General features: G+C 37.2%; 1 protein-coding gene across 1 annotated transcript in view; it reads left to right on the plus strand.

Annotated features, from left to right (window-relative positions):
- The window catches only part of AstA (allatostatin A), a 118,480-nt gene that overhangs the window by 78,031 nt on the left and 26,435 nt on the right, over positions 1 to 14,014 (plus strand). The window lies entirely within an intron of this gene.

Raw genomic sequence — 14,014 nt, forward strand, 5'->3', positions numbered from 1 at the left:
TGATTGACACGTATTCAAATTTAATGACGTCACAATTTTTTTTCTCATTAGTGTATAATGATATTTAGTAGCAGCGTTGATAAAATTCGAAATCATAGTTTTCCCTTTGAAAAATAGATGGCAATTATGAAGAACATTCATTCACACCGAGCACAACTCAGGTCTATCGCCATAGGCAATTTACTACCAATTGAGTTGCGCCGGAAGTATGTGTCTGTGTAGGTATCTGACAGTCTGAGCGCGTATCTACTGTCGTGCTTGAAATTTCATTGCTGCCATCTGTGCGAGAAGTGTAATGATTGAATATTTGTACCGTTGTGTGTAGGATGGTTACGCTCTGTGGCGAGACTTTATAACGGGATATGGATTCACACCTCGAAGTTGAAAACCACAGAAAACGAACTTCAGCTGACCTCCAGACCAACCACGGCCCCCGCTCTGTCTCCCTAGGGGATATAAGCTGGTTCGTCTCAGGCGACGTGGGCCATGGTGGAAAATCTGACATCCAAGACCGGCAAACCACCCGCAGCAGGCCGGACAGCCCCAAGCCAACAAACAGCAGGACTCCTTCCACAATTCCCCCATTCACCGTTAAATAAAAAAAAAAGACATGGGCAGGTGCACAGACGCACATCGCCTGCAGGCAACGAATGGGGGCCCACGAAAAACAGTTATACAAGTTATCATGAGTATATATACAAGCATATAAACATATAGATAGCGTGTCAGAGGGAATCTGGGAACATCAATGTCCACGCTGGATAATAATACATACAAAAATACAAATACAATTCCGTCCAGAACAGATCTGTAGCGACGCGCACAACTTAAATACCATATACAATTGTAAATATAAAATCAGGCATCATGTCATGGATATTACAAAATATAAATGGGTACTTTTTAAAACTTAAGAATACGTGATGCAACCCAGATTCAATATAGGAAAGGGCTTGTTAATACACCGCTAAACTATACATTATACAAAACATGATAGATATAATACAACTGCAATACCATCCAGATTACATTTCTAATAACATGTACAACCTATATATACCATGCTAATTTGCTAATATATAATCAGCTGACCGCAACTGTTTCTTGAACCCGGATCGTCACGACGCGAGTCTGTCACTATGACCACTCGACCACCACAGCGCCAATTATAACGAACAGGGTCACTGGTGCAGGGGTGTCTTCAAACTTTTAGATATTGCGGACTAAAAACAAACCACACAGCTGTATCTAGGTTCACTTTTTTTGCTACCGATGATAGGACATTAAACAATGAATTATTTAAAATAGTCATCTTCGCGAAAGACACGCAGCACCTGCACACATCACTTTCTAGACATGAACCAATTCATTAGAAACTCCCCAGAAGACCGTTTGCGGGGTTTTTGTTGAATGTATAGTACTTGACTAGATCTGCAAATGCTGCAATTTCGAAAAAAACTTCAGTACTTTCTAAAAATTAACAAAACATCAGCCAATTGACATGCAAAAAAAAACCCGGTTAGTACTAAAATACTTATGACGGCGTAGACTTTTATTTTTGATGAATTGAAACACTTAAAAATTTTACTCACAGATGGCGATGTATCGCAAAAAATTATCTATAACACAAAATGTAACGCAAACGATGCATTGAAAATATTTATTTCGATTTGCGTTACAAAAAACTTATGAGGCTCTTTCTTCCTGTGGCTGAGCCCTAATATACCAACATTTGGACCTGATTCAGATTTTTGTTATTCGACAAATTTCCAGTGTTTTCGATTGCAAATATGCAACATCCTCCTAACCTGATCGTAGCCCACCGTTCTGTCTCAATGAAGAGATATTAGCAGGTACGAGGTTGAAGAAAACCTGGGTCATGCTTGGAACGGTGATGTGTCTACTTGTGGGGAACCTAATGTGAAGTTTGCTTCTCTGTGCAATGCTTGTTATACTACGAAATATGCAACCGAACACCTTTTGGCACAAGACACGGTGCCCCTTCCACACATTGAGGAACTATTGTATTATTGAGATCCACTGAATCAGATGACTTATTGCGCGAGATAGACTCTTATTATGTGTGTGGCGTGGACAAGGCCTTGAGATTTTATCCTTCCTTGATTTCTTCTTTTTATGGTGTGTCAAAACAAATTTTACATCTGATATGGAACGGAATGCAAAGCGAGTCCGTTTAGATGCAGTCCGAGTGACAACGCGTGCTCATTGTGAAATGTGGTAGTTCTATTTTTCTATGGTCTTCTATTCTACCGTCTTCAAACCGTACGTAATAGATAAATATTAGGAATTGTTTTGGTGTAGCATTTTGCGTGTCGTTTTCGAATATTTCCTCAGTGAGTGAAATTTTGAGCATTTTTCACTTCGTCAAAAAAAGCCGTTTCTACGCCAGCGGTTCCCAAATACTCCCAGTTGGGAACTCCCCCCCCCCCGCCCGGAAATCAAATCTTGGTGTATAACCTACTTTACCGCACATCAACTCCGGTAATACATTCGCCATACAGCGATTTCCAACCAGTGGATTTGAAGACTGCATCCATCAATGGTCGCCCCAGGCTCGGTAGGCAAAGAACTTGCTTCTGACGTTCTAAGCCTTGATTCAAACCCGTGGGCCTTGATGGTAACCCTCAAAGTGGGAGACAATCCTCTTACCACTGTGCCACACGTGGATGGAACCCGGGGCTACTCACAAACATGGTATAACCGTGTATAACCTTGATCATTTTTGTCGCACCACAGTCGTTTTCTGCACACGAGGACTAATTAGACCAGGCAGGACCTACAATTTATTGCCGATTCCGAACAGCAGGCTTGTTTTTTATAGTCATCGAGAGGTTGGTACGCTAACCCCTGTATAACCATTGTGGGGGGGGGGGAATCCCCCCACAATACAGGGTCACTATGGACCCTGTATATTCACATCCATCCTCAAGGTCATATTCACTAAATGTCCCCAATAGAAAATTCATCAAATATATATACGTGTGTACAGGGTGTTCTGTTAAAGAACCGACAAACTCAGAGGGTTGTTAGTAGGCATCAAGAGGAATAAAAATTGCAAAGGAACATAGTGTCGCAAACCATGTTGAGAGGGTGAAAATCGCGAAAAACACATGCAGGTTTTGACGTCACGCTGGAACGACAAAAAAGTACAATAATAACTACAAGAAAATTTACTTGATAAATTATTACAAGAGTTGTTGGAAGTGGCGACCGCTGACGTCATTGCACACGCTTCGATATCTCTATGAGATGGGAAGCGGGGTGTGTCCGGTCTTCAAAGGTATGCTTTTGATGTCTGCCGCAGCGACGACAATCTCCGCTATGAGATCCTCCATTGTGTCCACGAGCATAGCCCAGCCCCCGGCGTGTATAAACGAGTGATTTACGATGACCCCATAGGAAAAAGTCACACTTATTGAGATCCGGCGAACGTGGAGGCCAAGCAACGGGTACAATCCATCTCCCTGGGTATGTAACTTCGAAGTGATTATCCCCCTCGCGGGAAAATGTGCAGAGCACCCTCATGCATAAACCACATGCCTCGCTGCACTGCGGCCGGCAAACTTTGCAATAATCCCGGGAAGACGTGCTGCAGAAAAACAAGGTACGTTGCTCCATTCAAGCGTTCGGGCTTCAAGTACGTTCCCAAAGAGATTACCCACACGTTGACACCAAACCTCAGTTGAGTTTTCAGATATGGTGAGCGAACCCACGAACGCATTCAGTGATCAACTGGCATCCACATTTCGTCTCCTTCGGACTCAGAGCCAGCAAGCGTTTTTCTCGATTTTCACCCTCTCAACGTAGTTTGCGACATCATGTTCCATTGCAACTTTTGTTCCTCTTGTCTACTAACAACCCTCTGAGTTTGTCGTTCCATTAACAGAACACCCTCTATATATCGCAGACCGCGGAAAATAGAACTATCACAAATATCCTTAATTTTCTTTAAAAACAGAACATGAATGATATTTCCGATATTCAATGTAAAAAAAAAAATCATATTTTCCCCGAATACTATTTGATCCTTTAAAACTTTGAATTAAATACAAATACAAATACAAATACCACGCCACAACAGGCAAATTGCCCAACGAGGTGGCTGACTTAAGAACATCATGGATCCCCGAGATATTTTTTGGAGGCCCTACCTACTACTGCTACACCACACATGTACCCCGCCCATGTGAAAAGCCCGCCAAAGTTGAGAAAAAGAATATTTAATCCTATCAAAAGTTAGTTTCGGTTTCTTCAAAAACCTTCAAAAGTCTGAATCCACGTGCTTTGAATCTAAAGGGGGAAAAAACGCGCCTTAATTTCATATTTCCATTCAGTCCATACCATACATAAATGCCTCAACGCCTTCAAAGTAATAACAAAGCCATCGAAAAATACGCAAATATACGCGTGTGGAAAAGACGCACAAGAGAAATCTCATATGTACAGCTCATACAAGTGCACATGATGTCGGGAGAAAATCGAATATATATTCAGATACACATATCAATATTTGAAAAACACTTCAGATGGAGTTGAAGGATATATATAGGGGGAAGCCATAAATATATAGGAAACCATTCAGAGAATATACATAAAATGAAATTTTCCCTTAGAGACACATATACCGTATATTTTTGTATCATGTATAGGGGAAGCTAATGTGCTATAGGTTTCTTTGAGAAACTTCACATGTTGCCTTCTTGTATGACCGACCGCATTTGGTAATACGTGTCTCAAGGCTTTTCGGACCACTTTTACCTCTTTTAACGGAATATAAAATAGGGAAATTTTCCTTCTTTTAGTTCTAGGGTATTGATATAATGCGTATGTTTTGCTCATGTAGGAAATGTTTCGAAATTTTAAAGAAGATGCCAAAACTTTGCGTCGTTTCGATGCATTTCCGGAAACTTATTGAAAGAAAAAAGAAATGTGATAGATATGTCTGTTTTGGGTGACGTCTTTTGCGTGGGCCTATGTTATGTGATCGCGATGTGTTATCTTTGGTGAAATATATTTTTCAAATTGGATGTTGTTATGGACTTTAAACTGAAATTGTTATGGAATGTTTTCAACAGTTGACTGAAACAAGCGATATCATCTATTTGAATGTTGTTATTGAAACTTGGTTCAGTAACTGTTCTGAGGAAGAGTGTCCACTTTGGATGACAAAGCTTTATGGAGATTCTGAGTCCATCTCAGGACAAAAATGACCCTTGAGATTCAGAGACGAGGCTATGATTTTGTAATTGAGGTATAGGCCAAGAAGGCGACTATTTCTAACTACTAAAATCTGACTCACAATGGTAATACTTAAGCGGTCCTGTTCTGATATTCGTTGATTTCGAATTCATCGTTTTAAACTGGTAATCTTTGTTGTTGGTCAATAGGTAACAATAGTTTGGAATTCAGAATTTATTTTCATGGTTAAGTATTTATTTTTTAGTCACTTCAATTGGCTTTTAAAAATAATGTCTGGAGCAGAGGTGAATGCAAGAAGGGGATAGGGCTACTATTCCATCCCATAATCATCAAAAATTAAAAATTTATTCAAATATTTTTAGTAAAAATAATTGAAATACTTCAAATTAAAATATACTAGTTTCATAGGTTTCAGGTAGTTTAAAATGTTTTTGAAAGGTAGTAACTCAAAATGTATCTGGAACAGATTCATTGTGAACACCCTTTCCCAAACCCTGTGCCTCCCCTAAAAATGTCAATCCTGTATACGTTTCTGAATAGTGGAGTTTAAATTACAATGCGAAAAGAGGAATAGTGATTCAAACAGTGTTCTGATCTACAACAAATTCTTGAATCATGATTATGGAAACATTTTTAATCTACGTTTTGGTCAACAATATCATTGGAAAAATGGTTCGGATAACAGTTGATATTTTTTAACTCTTGCATTCCCAGATCAAACACTTCCATACGTTTCCAAGATGAGATCGATTTGAGATCATCCTATAGTTTTTAGACTGAAAAAAATTACTGATAGTGAAATAAAATACTAAACTATGATAATATCTCATTCTAGCATTTTATTTCATTATAAGTAATTTTTTAGTCTAAAAATAAGAGAATTTTTTCCATTCCTTTCTATTTTGGTAAACACGGATAATTTTTTCAATTCTAATTTCTAATAATAATAAATAGTAATAAATAATATTTCCATTTGTAATGAATATAGAATGTGATTTTATAGAATTTATTTTATTCGTAAAAAATACATCATTCATGATTAATTAAAATCAAAATTGAAACATTTATCAATATTAATCAAAATCAAAAGAAAACTACAAAACATTTTGTAAATTTGCAAAGCTTTTCCACAATCAATATTCTATATTTGCATTCATTAACTTCTTCACACCTGAGCCGAAACTGTTCTTTGAAGGAAAAAAATCCGATTCATTTGTGTTTATTGTACGCCGAAACGGCTCTAAAAGATATCAATTAATATATTTATTTGCTTTGATATCTTTAGTAGAACCATTTCAGTTAGATACACATATGTGAACCTCAGGTGTCAATTTGAGAAAGGAATCATTAAAAACCATTTTGAAAACGGTTAAAAAGACATAAGTGCATATCATTATAATATTAATAAGGGGGTTTAGTTCGTCCTGGGTTGGAGTATGCCGTCAGGTTTTGAAGACCATACTTACAATTTTTCCTGTTGCGGCATTTGTATCGAATATATGTAACTCTGTAGCAAAGGGGGAATTGTCGTATAGGATGCAATATCTATTGAGGTATTACTGATGAACGGGTCATAGATGTTGATGGCATTTATATTTTTCTGCGTTTTCTGCGAGGGCATTTTTTTTTTAATTTTGGGACATTTTTTTAGTTTTGGGATTTTCACGATATTTTTCAACGTTTTTAAATTTTTTGATATTGGTAAAGGTTGAAAAATTATGAGAATACTGATTGCTTTGAGTACGTATGAAAAAAATATGCATGTATTTCTTGGGAAATAATATAAAAGATGTTTGGCTGGTTTCCTAACCATAGGTATACACAGGCTTTTCTCAGGTGGGGTAATTATTTTTTTCACAGCAAGAACTCCTGTTTCCCCCATTCCTGAATTTCTTTTGAAAAAAACAAAGATGATAAGAGTAGTCCCAGGTCCCCAAGCTGGAGCCCTGTCAGCCCCCTTCCCACCCTTGTGGGGACCATAACTAGTGTTCCTAACCGATTCATGAATTACAGTATGACTCGTTCAGTAAAAAGTAATGCTATTTTTGATGAAATCTAAATGAGGGAAAGAAAAAAAAACTTGAGGAAAAAATTTACATATGATTTTGATGCTGTGAAAACTTTTTCTCTCGACTTTCGAACATTCTCAGTTTTTTCAAGAGAACTTTCTTTTACTGTTTTGATGAAATTTTTTCCAATTTTTAGGGCATTTTTTCAAGTTTTTTGGGCCTTTTGTAGTCATTTTTCAAGATTTTTTTTAGGGCAACAACATCTGGGCCTCGCTGATGAACGATGAATATGACGCGCAACCAATTTCATTTTATTCATATCTAAAAATTTAAAATATTCCTAAAAAAATATATATATAAACAAAACATTAACAGAATGTAATACAATTTTGGAGAGTATGGAAAACAGTATAATAATATTAAGACAAAAAAAAGTGAAAAGTTATGTTGATCAATTCCACTTGTTAAAAGTCATGAAATCATTCATCCATCAATGTGATTCTATCATTGATTTCTAAATAATTTCAGTGATTTCTATAGATGACTTGAGCATTCATTTGACACAATAATATTATTTCATTGGAGACCGACATTTTAGAATTAGTGAGAGATTTCTTGAAAAAATTAGCAAAAAGATTTATAGAGGAATCAGTATTTACAATCCCATATTTAACAATAAAAAAAAATAAATGCAAAAATATCTTCAGAGAGTCGAAAATCGACACCAACAACATGAAAACGAGCGTTATGCTATTTTCTATAGGAAAAATCATATTTTCTTATACTATTATTCCAAGATCACAATAGTTTCAAATAATATTCTGCGGATTCTACATTTTTTAGTTACCTCTTAGCCAACAATAATCCCAGATAACAATGGATTTCTAGATAAGCATCCAAAAGGAAAAAAAAATATTTATAAACAGTTCCCGGAAACTAAAATATGCCATAATAGTATCCTTAATGTATCGTAAGAAATTTAACATTTCCTTGAAAAAGTCAGTCGTTGTTTGGTATTTTCAATATTCATCTAACACAAACAACTTTAGAATCCCCCTAGATATAATAATAAAGACAAAAATAGAATAAAAAAAATATGTCCCCTAAAATACTCAAAAGACGTGATAAATTTTCGGACAAAACTAGGACAAATTCCGCGTTTATTTATTTATTTTTGTTGAGACCGTCGAAGGCGACAACAAGCAGTGATTCGGAAAACATTTTGGAAAAACTTCAGGGTCTTCGTTGCCAACTTCAATCGATCCCTCATGTGTTTCCACCAGAAAGAAAAAGGGACTAGAGAAAAATGCGACGCAGTTTCAAGGACATAACAAAACAGAAAATATTATTTACAAGCATGGCGATTCCGTACAAGTTTTCTAAGAATAACACCCGTAATATTAGATATCGGATCCGTATTTGGAAGACTAACTCACGGCTGATAAACAAGTGTACGTGACAATTTTTCTTCCTCCATTACGGTACGGTCATCCACTGCATTGTGGTCAGTTAGTATGGTTTATATGATCGAATCCATAGGTAAGATTGCTACTAATATTGATTAGAAACACTATTCGTTCTGAAAAAGAAGCACCGTGGAAGTGTTTATAACACAGTTTCCCAAACTTTTTGATCCATCGCCCCCTTCTTCAGAAATTCTTTTCTCTCATCAAACTCCGACTCAAACGAACCCATAGGATCCTATGTTATTCTCATAGCTTCTGTTGCCCACTCCCGGGACTATTCCATCACCCACCGGGGGGAGATATTGCCCACTTTGGGAAATGGTTTATAACCTCTCCATAATGACCATGTTAAATAAGAAAGGGAGGGGGTGATAAACTAACAATAATTTCTTTTCTGGAGAGTGGAGATAGAAGCTTTCCTCTCTCCCACGCACACAAATTTTCAGACCCGAACATACGTTTTTAGGAATTTTCAAAATTGTTTTCCATTTTTGATACTTAAAAATTGCATCATAAACATAAACGTCAGAAAAGCTTTATTTCTCAAAATTTTCAATTTTTTCCCTAATTTCCAAAAAGTAAAAACAATAAAAACTCTACAATAAGAAAAAGCAACCAACACATTTGTTACACCAGGGTCTGAAAAGGCTGTTTCAAGAAATTGACTATGAACACCAACGTATAGCATTAAAATTTAATTATTTCTTTTTTCAGTTATCCAGTACAGTCGACGCTCATTACAACTGTAATTCGTTACAACGGCATCTATGATGAGTCCCAATAATTTCATATAATGGCTATCTTATATGTTTTTCTTCCGATTTAACGACCACCTGAGAAATCACTTGCATTCAAGAGATCGATGGGTTGTAATAACGAAAGTCGACCGTATTTAGCAAGCTTATATTTAAGCAAATTTTTGCAAGTTAAAAAAAAAACAACACATGGTATTTGAATGGGAATTGAATTAGCTAATTCAATTACGTTTTAAAATGAGTAAAACTCATTAGTTAAAATTAATCAATTTTTTTTTCCTGGGAAAAAATGCTGCGGTTTCATTTTTCATTTCACAAAAAAGAATTTAATGTTTTTTGCTCATTGAGACATTTATTCGTGGAATACCTTTCTTGTATTATCAAAACGAATACATGAGGCTATCAATTCGTTCTCAGTAATTATGGCTAACCAAGTCTCTCTCTCTCTTTTGTAGAAAATAATTCAAATGGAAAATTTCCTAATGGTTTAGATATTCAAATGTCACTCCCTAAGAAACCTTACGCGACATCAGTAAAATTGGTCGACTAGACTTTCAAGGTGATTCCTTCAAAATTTCTCAATAGATTTCAGAACTTTTCAATACGGCTTCTTAATCTATAAAACCTATTGTCATCTCCTTTTGGATCCGTGTCTTCCGATTTAATTATTTTTTCCCGTTTTATGCTGTGTCGAACAGAAAAATTTCTTCATCTGCAATTGTAAGTTTTCTAAGGTCTTACATTAACAGTACAACGACGGACAGCGGCCAATCTGGCCGCAAAAGGACAAAATGATCACGAATTATTTTTCTTTTTACTGAAACTTTTCTTATAGCAGTATCAATTCAGTCTCTTTGACTTGATTTTTTCAGTACACCCTTGTTCATGCACCTTTTTCTTGGAATTTTGGACAAAAGTGCTTGTTATGGCAAAGACTAATCTCCCGTGTTTTATTACTATAAAAAGAGGTTCGACTATGGTTTTTGGAGCTCTTGCGATTCGTGACTTCATTTTCACTAGGCAATCGGCTGATAAGGTTCGAAGTGTAATACGCTTGAGAAATTCTCGAAGAGATTTCACATGATGGGAATGGAAAAAAACGTGAACAGTCACCAAATCCTGAACAATGTAAAATACATGCGTAAGACAGCTTTTCAATGTCGATCGCATTGTGCACTGAACGAACTCATTTTGTCAAAAACATCAACGATACTCAGTAGAAGACTGATAAAATTTCATAATTTCTGTCAGAAATTTCCTTTGTCCGCGAGTTTAATTTTACGTCTGTATGGACCCAGGATTTCTTTGTTTACCAACTGTAGGAATGTGCTTCCGCTAAGTCGAAAGCACGATACGTAGTAAAACAATGGCTCCCTACATCATCCAGTAGAGCTGCTAGGTACTACTACTACTACTACTAAACCAGACACGCACTTCGTCCATATTCCTCTGCGGAACTTCTAACGAATTGTTACATGTTGTAATGTGTATGTGTGCATGTAGTGAACATTCTGTGAAGTTTGTTTCTGTGTAATGTTTGTTATGTGCAGTTCTGCCATCTGCCATCGACTTTTCTAACTATGCATGAAGTGCTGATTGAATAGTATACCGTTGTAGGTCTGCGGCGATACTCGGTAGTACTGCAGTACTTGGTGGGACTCCTCTGAGATCCTTTTATAGTGCGAACAAACAAGAAATGATTTTGATTGCCTCGGCCCCAGACTGGAGCCCTGCCCATGAGTAAAGTCATGAAAAATGGAGATCCTTTTTGTCGTGCAACTTTGCACCAGCAAATGAAATGCAGTAAAAACGTAAAGATCCATAGAAAAGAGTAACGTACGTTGACAAGATTTTTTTCAAAAGCGTAATTGGGAATGACACAAAATGGGATTTGGAGAAAAGCAAACACCATGATCGAAAATCTGTTTCCCCCAATAGAAATGTTTTCATAAGACTGCCCATTTCAGCATGTTTTGCAATAATATTAGTTAAGCGGTCAAAATAACCACTAACGTCGCTCTACGTAGAACTTCATTTTACCACTGATTTAAGAAACCCATAATATTTGTGCTTTATGAATACGAGAGCCTTAGGGCCGTATTCACCGACATGGTTTAAACTGTAGTCACAATTTTTGGACAACAGATCAACATAGATTGGTTAAAAACCTGAATTGAACCAATCCGTACTGATCTCTTATGAAAAAATTGTGACTAGTTTAAACCATGTCGGTGAATACCGCCCTTAAAAAGGTGAGGGAAAAAGTCATGAAAGTTTTCAACAACCTGAGTAAACATTTTACCTGAAGAAAAAAAGGTCCAAAATAATGTTTCGTTTGACTTATTCAGGGCATAGTGGCCCTCTTTCATGTCGGCCGATATGCTGCTTTAAATTTCAAACGTTTCATGCTACTCTCAGCCTGCAGTTTAGTAAGTGCACAACGAAAAGTTTAGGCCCCAATACAATTTTTTTAGTCACCATGGGGACCTGACGCCTGGGTTTCATCCAGCCCTGATGTATAACTATGCCAGGGCTTGACAAATTGCAAAAAGATCTAGACGCCAGACATTTATTCCCACAAGAAACAGGTCAAGGTATTTCTTTCGATTTTTCCAGGACTTTCTTACTGTCTTCATTATTGATAGATACGCTGATATATGTAAATTCCAAATTTTTGTATTGTCCTCAGATTCCAATTCAGTAACCGCACGTAGAAAATTTTACGCGCCAATATAAATTTCTTAGTCGCCATGGCGGCTTGGAGCCTGGGATTTATCCAGCCCTTGTATAAGGGCCCTTTTTTTTTTTCGCCAAAAATTAAGTCCCAAAAATAGGGATGGTTTCTTATATATACACAGATAGGGTTATAGATATTAACAAGTTACTCAGCTCCTTGCAAATTTCGATGTGGATGACTGTGTGATGAAGTCCAAAAATTCAGTGTCTGGAAATTCACAAACAACAATTTACCGCCAGGAAAAGTCACCAGCAGGAAAATTCACCGACCAACTGTTCACAGACATCATTTCAACATCAGTGAATGAAATAGTGAATGAGTGAATGAGCGAAACTGGCTAGTCACTAGAGCTAACTCACTCGCTCTCGCTCATTCACTCACATGATTACTCAGTCAATCACTAGGTAGCTCATTATATCACTCACATGATTACTCAGTCAATCACTAGGTAGCTCATTATATCCCTCACTCACTAGGTCACTCACTTACTTCTTAGGTCACTCATTTACTTCTTAGGTCACTCACTTACTTCTTAGGTTACTCATTCATTTCTTAGGTCACTCATTCTACTATCAATTCACTAGATTGCTCACTCCGTTATACACCCAAACACCTGGTCAATCACTAACCAGGTCGATCACTCAGCCTTTCACAAGCGCTCGATCCCCAGGTCGCGTACACTTACTCATTAAGTCACTCATTCTGTCACTCGCTCACTCACTACATCCGTCAGTCTACCACTGGATCGTTCATCGTGAGCCTCATTCACTAGGCCGTTCACTCACTCACTCACTAGGTCGTTTACTCTATCTCTAGATCACCCACTCTGTCACTCGCTCATTCACTAGGCCGTTCACTCACTCACTCACTAGGTCGTTTACTCTATCTCTAGATCGCCCACTCTGTCACTCGCTCATTCACTAGTTTTCTCACTCACCAATACTATAACCGCCCTTTCACTCACTAACTTCTGTGTCATTTACTGGTTCACTGACTCGTGTCGAACTGTTGTCGGGGAATTGTTATTCGAGCAACTTTAAGTCGATGAATTGTTGGACGGTGAATTTTAAATTTTCCTATCAGTGAATTTTTCTAGCGGTGAATTGCATGGCGGTGAATTTGGTGGTGGTTGTGTCTTTCTGTTATAAGTAAAATGTGAATTCCTTGTTAGATTTGAAATGAAGGAAGAACATTGTTTCTCTCTGAAATTAAAAGCCATAATTTATTATCCTTATGCACCATATTTCTCTATGATGCTATTTCTGTACATAGAGCATCCCTACAGAAGTGAGCAAATATAACGTCACACTATGAAATCACTCCATCATCAGTCGCAGTAGCCATTCTTTACGCGATTAAATATTCACGCTCACTCCCGTCTCGTATAATCTGTTGTCTAGCCGAATCATACCCGAATCATGTACACATCAGTCGATCAGGTCGTGTTGTGTGTACTTTAATAACGAAATTGGTTCAAATTCAGTTTTCTCAGTTACCAGTGATGGCTCAGGATTAGAGGGAAATCCTTGCACTGGGACGTTGGATTAATTGAGTAAAGTAAAACGCGGTGAATTCGAGATATACTTGTAATTACGGATTTAAGCATGAAATGACCAGCTGTTTGAATTCCGTTAGATGTTGCGCATTACAATCGAACTAACTCAATTCCGCTCGGTTAAGTTTATCAAAGTCTGTAATTGATATGATTAGTCCGCATTTTCAAGGCCCTATTCATGTCCGTACCGTATTCTCATGGTATAAGTGAAATAGGTACATTTTTCTGACATTTTCAGCATGTACAGAATCAAAGTTTCTCTGTTTTGAGCT

This window comes from Pholcus phalangioides, unplaced genomic scaffold (genome assembly GCF_987345545.1).
Source record: "Pholcus phalangioides strain wild (caught in Gottingen) unplaced genomic scaffold, Ppha-v1.0 ptg000008l_1, whole genome shotgun sequence".
NCBI lineage: Eukaryota > Metazoa > Arthropoda > Arachnida > Araneae > Pholcidae > Pholcus > Pholcus phalangioides.